Genomic DNA, 7,820 nt, shown 5'->3' on the forward strand with positions numbered 1-7,820 from the left:
CAGCTTTCCTCAACACAAAGTTATTAATGGTCCTAGCACCACAACTAGGACTTTATCAGAAACTCAAAGCTTGGGGGATAAAAAGGAGCAAGAGGATACTGTAACAAACTTCGTACAGAGTTCGGTCTATTAATTGTTTCATGTTAGATATTCTATGTGTTTACCTCAATTGAAAAAAAAAAGAATGTTTTTGCTAGTATCAGATCTGCTGTGGAATTGGTATTGTATGTCCATGAATTCTTTTCTCAGCACGTGTTCCTCACTAGAAGAAAATGCTGTTACCTTTAAGCTTTGTCAAATTTACATTAAAATACTTGTATGAGGACTGTGACGTTATGTTAAAAAAAAGTGTTAAGTCACAAAATGCGGTAATAAATATTTCATTTTTGATTTTTTGTTAGGCTTTTGTGTTTTTCATAGTTTTAAGGCAAGGTTGCACAGCGCCTACTATGTATATGGTGTAACAAGTGGTGGTTTTGCCCCCCGGAAGTCGGCCATATTTAAAACTTACCAACAATTTTTAAGGTAACTTTCTGTGGCAGTTAGTGTATATTTGGCTTATAAATCTCACCAGCAGAAAACTTCTAAAGGTATGAAGGGGTGTGTGTGTGTTTGTGTGTGTGTTTGTGTGTGTGTGTGTGTGTGTGAGCCAGGTTGAAAGATTACCTTAATTCAATATGCCTAACCTTTTTAGATGCATGATGCTGAGAAAAATACTTTCAGATAAAGCTTTTCATGTTCGTCCTCTGCCAGAATAAAGGGCTTTTTCAGGGTTAATTTTACATCATAAGAAATAACTAACGTCTGTGCTCAAAGATAATTCATCTGCCTGTGTTTTTTCTGTCTTACTTACTAAAATACTGTTGAATATGTAAATTAAAATTTACATATAGATGTTCATAGATGAGTAAACAACTTTTATGGAGTTTGAAATCCTGAGCTGAAAAGATTACTTAATCATTAATATTTAATATAAATTTTATTATGATGTCTTTTTAGACACCTCCACGTGCAGACATGCTAGTGTGATGAGTTGGGTGACTAAATGCAAATTTTTCTTCTAAAACAACAGCAAAACAGGCAGTATAATGCCATTTTCAAAGTATCACACAACATTCCTAGAAATCTGTGCTACTGGCTCACTGGTACTGTACAATGCTTGATAAAGTGTGCAAAGTGGAAAAAAAAAGTGTGAGGTATTTGCATGCCCCCTCAATTTTTAAAATATACTATTCCTGAAATTTTGAAACACCTACATTTTTAATCCTATGTGTCGAAGAGATAATATCATAAAACTAGTTCTGTGATGTCAGCTTGATAGGGAAATAGTTCACCACTTCAAAAACCCAAGTTTGTATCTTACTTGGAGTTCTGCCATCTTCCCATTGCAGAAAACGTTAATGGAAGTTGTATATAAAGAAACAAGGAAATAAATTTCTATTGTTTTGTATTATTTTTAGCTAGGTAGATTTTTTATAAACACATTTATCAGCTTAATTGATAGGCTGCTTTTTCAATGTGGAAATAACACTTCTGACACAAACTGATTGTTGATTGTTAATGGTGAAACTCTCTGCCGCTTGGAAAAAAGCTTCCCTCTCACTTTTGTTACCCCAGAGCAAGTGGAGTCTTTTTGCAAAATTTAAATATTTGTGTATTTTTACCTTAAATGCTTTTAGGTGAAGTTCTGCATTTACAAATTAACTCACATCTGCTGGGAAAAAAAAAAAAACACGTTTGGAAAAGTTTTCTTCCTTCCCTCTCAGTAAAGTACGTGCTGTGAGTTTACTTGGTAATACTTCATGTTTAATGAAATTATTATTAGGTTATTTCACCAAAGTGGAGATCCCAAAGCTCTCTACCCTTGGTTTTAATGAATAAAATCATCTCGGGCTTAGCTCCTTAAACAAATTGTGTTAACCTTAACCTTCAATATTTGGAGATGAATAATTGTAATAGTGTTCCTTCGCATTTTCTTGCCCTCCCCCCATATGCTAAGACCAAGAGGTAGTAGGGTTGTCCAATTTTTATAATGCTTTTTTTATACCACCTCAGAAGGCATTTGCTCCTATCTCGGGCTTACTATTTAGTATAAAGAGTTCCGATTTGGGTATATTTAAGAAAGACTCAGCTGTCAAAAGCAAAGAAACTGGGAATGGTGTTTTGACAACCATATAGTGTTAAAGGAAATACTGTAGTCTGAATAAAATTGCTTATGTTCTCCAAAACAAGAGTAACATAAAAACACTTTATTTATATGGAAAAGCAAAAGCAGAAATAAATTCCAAAGGTTTCCCTTTCTTTAAGAAATTCTGAGAGAACTGCAGTCGCCATCTGTTAAGGGTTGGGAATTGAGCAAGAAGCCACATTTAAACGGAAAAAGAAAAGACCAGGAAAGTCTGTGTCTTCCATCCACCCCTTCTCCCTCCCACCACCCAGGTCAGCACTTCCCAGGTCTGCGCCGGCCCCCCCCCCCCCCCCCCCCNCCCCCCCCCCCCCCCGCAGCTCACCCTAGTTAGACTGGCAGAGAAGAGCCCATCAGGACCCTCCAGGCCTCCTCGCCCTTCCCGCCCCCGTGGGCCTGTTAACCCGGAGCAGGTTTGGGAAGGGAAATGTGGCTAATATCTCTAACAGCTGTCAGAGGAGGGACCTTCCTTCAAAGGGACTAGACTGGGATCCCCACAAGTTCCCCATTAGTCTTGCAGGCCAGCAATTTGATAAGGAGCCTGGACCTCTGCTGCAAGTTGCCACTGTGTTAGAAGGGGCCGGTGTCTGGTGGTGCCGAGGGGCCCTCGCTTCGCAATCGCCGCGGGCCGCCGCCCACGGAGCAGGGTTGGTGCGGACGCGCGAGCGCCCCGAGGCGGGGAGGAGGCTGAGCCGCGGGCAAGGGCAGCGGGCGTGGGCAGGCTCCCCTCCTCCGGAGTCGGCTGCCCCCTGCTCTGCCCTGGCCTTCCCTTTGCGTGATGTTAGAGACCAACGTGCTTCCAATTGATTGGGGGGGGGGAAGGGGCACCTCACAGTCGCAGCAGTCAACTCAGGGTGTCGCACGCGTCGTCGAGCTCCCTCCGGGGAGGGAGACACGCAGGTCTGCTGGGGAGGCCGGTCAGACTGCGATGGGAATGGAGACCGTCGGGGCAGTGTTTGAAGGGAGGTTTTAATATTAATAGTTTCAGTGTAGAGACAGAAGGGAGATTGCGTCTACGGCTCCTGGGGGCAGACTCTGGGTGACAGCGATGATGGATGACCCAGCGGAGCCCCACAGCTCCTCCCCTCCAGCCCCAACAGTGTCAAAGCTACTTGAGTTGAAGCTTTAGAAATAAATAAACAGCATCACCCCCCTTACTTTTCATACACCTCCATTCCCACCCCCACCCCCGCTTTCCGACATCGATTTATAGATCATTATGAATCAATTACTGCTCTCAATACTTTCCCATTGGCTTACATAAAACAGTCAAAAGATGAAAACATGGGGTTCGGTGGGTATTTTTCCCTTGACAGGAAGAATCGCAAAATCCATTATCTCATCATCAGAGGCACCGAGTGTAGAGAAAGGAAGGGGTTGCTCAGTAAATAACGGGGGGGGGGGAATGCTGGGGGGGGTCACCCAGCTGCTGTCTTTGTTCAGATGGGTTTGGTTTGCTGTTTGTTTGGGGTTTTTTTTGAAAGGGGGAACCCGCGTGAGAATGAGATGCCTACAGGTTTTGTAACCTAATTATTTAACTCCTTTGGAGAAACCTATTTGAATGTGTGTCTCGGCAAACATCAGATGGTGTTGGTAGTGAGGTCGCACATGGGGAAAGGTGTGGAGGAATGGGTCCGTCTGGAGGGCGCATTTTCACTTTGTTGTGAGCAACTGTGGGAGGCTTTGCTGCTGGGAAGGGGGATTCTCCCACCCGCAACGCCCCCCTCTCTCCCCGCGGTTGGCTGTTTTGTCGTTGGAACTGGTCTGGAGCGGGGACTGGCAGCCCCCAATCGCCCCCACCCCCACCTCGGCCGCCCCGAGGCTTTTCTTCCCTCTCTTGCCCCTTCGCGGCCGTGCTCGAGGTTCTCTAGGTGTTTCTATGACTACATTGTGTGTGTGGGAGGGTCACATGTGGGGGTTGCCCGCGAGAGGGCCGTTCCTGGGCGATCATTTATCAATGTCACCCACATAATGATTCTCTCTGCAGCCTCCTATTGATGAGGATAATTACATTAGCTCAGAGTGACTGATCAATGAAAAACCACCACACAAAAACTTCTTTACTCCTCTATAATACCAAAAACCGATACAGAAATAACATAGAAAGCCTGATTTTCTTTCCCTTTCCTATCCACCAATAGATGCTGCCCCCCCTCCCCCAAAAAGGACTGGGAGTAAAGTAAGAAAATAGACCCAGGTTTCTTTCGTTTAAAGGAGGATGCAATTTTGCCCGTGAATGCATTTTCTCAAAATGCGTTGGCTTCATTCCTCCTTTGCTAAAGAATATCAACGGATTTGCTAATGTGAGTTGCTTCTAGACTGGTTTGTGGTTTTCCGTTCTTTTTATTTCTTTCCTCCCCTTTGGGCATTTTTTTTTTCTGCTTCAAAAAAAGAGACAATTCTTTTATAAATAACTGGAAAAGGAAATTACTCCAGGTCCTCTCTCTCTCTCTTTTTTGTTTAGCCTTTGCTTAAGTCGGGTTATCTTTTGTCTTTATCACTTCATAAAGTAACACAATTAAAGATGTGATGTTGCATGGGTATAAAGGGTGGATCCATAATACGGAGACAAGCTACGCTGTATTCTCACCTGAAAGTTTGCAGCTAAATTACGATTTCGCCTTTTCTAGACTTAAAAATCAATATTTTCTCAATTAAGAGAATTTTAATGCTTTACTTGCGAGTTGTTAAAGGCGCTGTAAATTTTATTGTAATGCTTCTTGGCTTCGGAGTAGATGCAGGAGACCGGTTGATTCTCGTGGTCTTTTTCCTCTCAGAGAACCTAGTCCAGGAACATCCAGTGTGTCAGATCAAATCCCAGCAACAAAGGTAAGGAGTGTTCCGAGACGACGGGGCAAAGGGTGGGGAGCCCGCCAGGGGAGCCCTCCAGCGCCAGAGGCCATTGTCTTGTATATTTTCACCTCTCTGTGTCCCGCCTCCTGAAAGTGACAGAAGTGTCCATTTTACTCCAATCCTTCTCAAAGAGGAGCACTCCCATCTGCTCTGTGACGGCCGGAAAAGCAGCAGCATTTGAGGGAGCATTCTAGACTCTTTCCAGCATCCCCCCTTTCTCTTTCCTCTCATTTTGCCAAAATTTAAATCTGAAGTCTTTCACAAATTCTGCCATATTTTACATGTGTTCTGACCTCTATGTCAGAACTCATTCCCCACCCTCAAGAGCGCTCACTATTTACAGATGTTTTCTCCTTCCACACGTCCCACCTAGTAAAAGTTCCCGCAGAGAATTAACTGTGGTGTGTTAATAGCCCAGGTCTGCTACTGCTCTCTCCTGCAAAGCTGAAATCTGGTAAGGTGGAGAATGGCATTGAACTAACATTGGGGAGCTACTCTAGGCCCATAGAAGCCCAGACTTGAGAATTCCAGGCCCGGAGATTTGGTGGGAAGGTAGTGAAACTTTCAGGATGCAAGGCAGAGAGGAAGACAAGAAAATGAGGCTAGAATGGAACCTAGTAAGAGGAGAATAGGCTAAGGCAGAAAAATGAGCCTTTGGGACCTCTTTGTAATTTAAAAAGAAATAATAATGAAGGGAAATCGAATATCTAAGGCTTACTATTTTTTTTTTTAAACCTAGTGTCTGCTTAGGAACAAGTCCTCAAAGATGACAGGAAGGGCCTGAGTTTCCAAATAGAACTGCTCAAAAAGTTCCTTTGCAGTTCCCCCTTCAGTTAATTTGCTGGGAATGTGAAGACTGGGGAGAGGGCTATGTGTGTGGTGTACCAAAGGCTTGAGTAAGAGTATGATGGGAAGGGGCACCTAGATATAATGAGGCTGCTGCTTTCAGCTGAATAAAGAAGTGGGGAATGGAGAAAAAGCCGCCCAACACTACAGTACACTTTAAAATTATTCACACCTACCTGCCTTTTCCCCTTTAACCACACTATCAAATATTATACATAGAAATTTCTAGTTCATCATCTTTTGTCTGTAGCCCCACCCAACTGATCCCCCTTTGCTTAGATGCCTGACGTGTAAGCCTAGACTCTGGCCTTTTTATCAAGTGAGTGGGGCTTTGTTAATGTATTTGTACTTTTCAGCTTTCAGTGTAAGTTTCTCGCTTTGTAGGAAGGAGGGGGTGCAAGAATGAGGGGGAGGGGAGCAGAACACAAAGACTATCTAGTTCTCACCAAGCCGGTTTCAAAATAGGAACTTAATGGGAAGGAAAGAAATGAAAGAATGGAAAAAAAAAATAAAGGGAGGGGTGAGAATTGCCTATCACAACAGGTTTGCTTGTCTCGATGAGAGCTGATCCTGCGAATATTTTTCCCTTTGAGGATTCTGTTTTCTTCATATTGAAACATTTTCAAGTTTTAATCCTTTAGCAGACAAAACCTCAATATAAATATGACATGGGCCACTGGCAAAAAAACCGAACTTAAACTCAATGCTGAGAGGAGGGGGTAGGGTGGGGGGAGAGAGCCCTTTCTGATTAATAACTAGCAGGGTAATGTTGAGGGCTTTTTCTGCCCGATTGCCTTTTTGAATTAGAGCCGATTTCTTCACACTTCAATAGTGCCTGTCTCCTTTAAAATGACTGGCAGATTTGTTTCTCTTTTTTCTCTCCCTGAGACTTAATGATGTAAATTTTCTAATTAGTTAAATCATATTGCTTAAAGGCCTAATATTTACCGTGTAAGAAATGATCATCCTGATTTGGACCTCTTGAAATATTCTGAGAAATAACATTTGGCTTTTAGGTTGAGGGATGAGAGGAGGAAGCTGTGTTACGGGAAGCAGTTGAGAGGAGAGAAGGCACAGACCCGGGCAACATGTTAAATTAATAGTTGAAGTTGAGCTGGGCTCACACCCCAAGTCCGCTTTTATTTTTCAATCAGCGAAGATTTAATTGGCAGCCCTCAGGCCGGGCGATCTGATATTTTCTCATTAGTTTCCCATCACTAATCTTGAGTGTTAGATTGGCTTAAAGGTTGTCAACATTTGACCAATTTTATTTAAGGAAAAAAAATTACGCATTATGGCTCCGGGATGTGAGATCTGCAAATAAATCCTGCTTGGATCAGCGGAACTAACAGGCGAAAAAAATGTTGACTATTCATCGTCGCATTTAGTAAGTTGCATTAATGTATATTTCAAAGCCAGGGAGGGAGATTATACAGGAGCTGCGTAGATGCAGATGAAATGAGGTTGGTGGGGAGGGGTTGCAAGTAAGCGAGGTGGGTAGGGAAAGTGAGGTGTAGGTGCATTTCGAACAGAGGGTAAATAACCCAAATGGAATAGCTGTTGAGGGTTTAGGACCTACAATCCCTCCTCCCCTTCCTTTTGCAGCTGCGTGAAACTGCAAAGCCGGTCTCGAAGCTCTGAGCGACTCGGCTGTCTCGTCCACATATAACATCAGAGCGCCCCCTGCTGGCGAGCGGAGTAGACCGCTGCGGGTCAGCCCCCTGCGAAGCAACCGTGTTTTTCTGCGCCCCCGCCCCCATCACCCTGACTCCCTTCCACCACCCCCACCTCGGTTCTGCAGCAAAACCCCGCGGCAGGGGAATAGCTTGCCAAGGCTGAACATTTAGATGAATAAATGATTAAAAAACTGATAATAAAATACGAAGGGACCCCAACCTTCACTTGGCCTCGGGGGAATAAACTATCAAATGACTAA

General features: G+C 43.6%; 1 protein-coding gene and 1 long non-coding RNA gene across 5 annotated transcripts in view; both read left to right on the forward strand.

The window, feature by feature from the left end:
- Positions 1–391, forward strand: part of MEIS2 (Meis homeobox 2) — a 203,493-nt gene extending 203,102 nt beyond the window's left edge. For all 4 annotated transcript variants that reach the window (XM_002922967.4, XM_002922966.4, XM_011229581.3 and 1 more), the window contains one exon: positions 1–391. This exon is cut by the window's left edge and continues 1,024 nt beyond it. The gene's annotated coding sequence lies outside the window, so the exon portion shown is untranslated.
- Positions 392–4,412: 4,021 nt separating this feature from the next.
- Positions 4,413–7,811, forward strand: LOC109490188. Its single transcript, XR_004625295.1, has 4 exons — positions 4,413–4,488; positions 4,963–5,014; positions 7,161–7,271; positions 7,490–7,811. It is a non-coding gene; the product is annotated as an uncharacterized LOC109490188 (long non-coding RNA).
- Positions 7,812–7,820: the final 9 nt, after the last annotated feature.

The sequence above is a fragment of the Ailuropoda melanoleuca genome, chromosome 5 (genome assembly GCF_002007445.2).
Source record: "Ailuropoda melanoleuca isolate Jingjing chromosome 5, ASM200744v2, whole genome shotgun sequence".
NCBI lineage: Eukaryota > Metazoa > Chordata > Mammalia > Carnivora > Ursidae > Ailuropoda > Ailuropoda melanoleuca.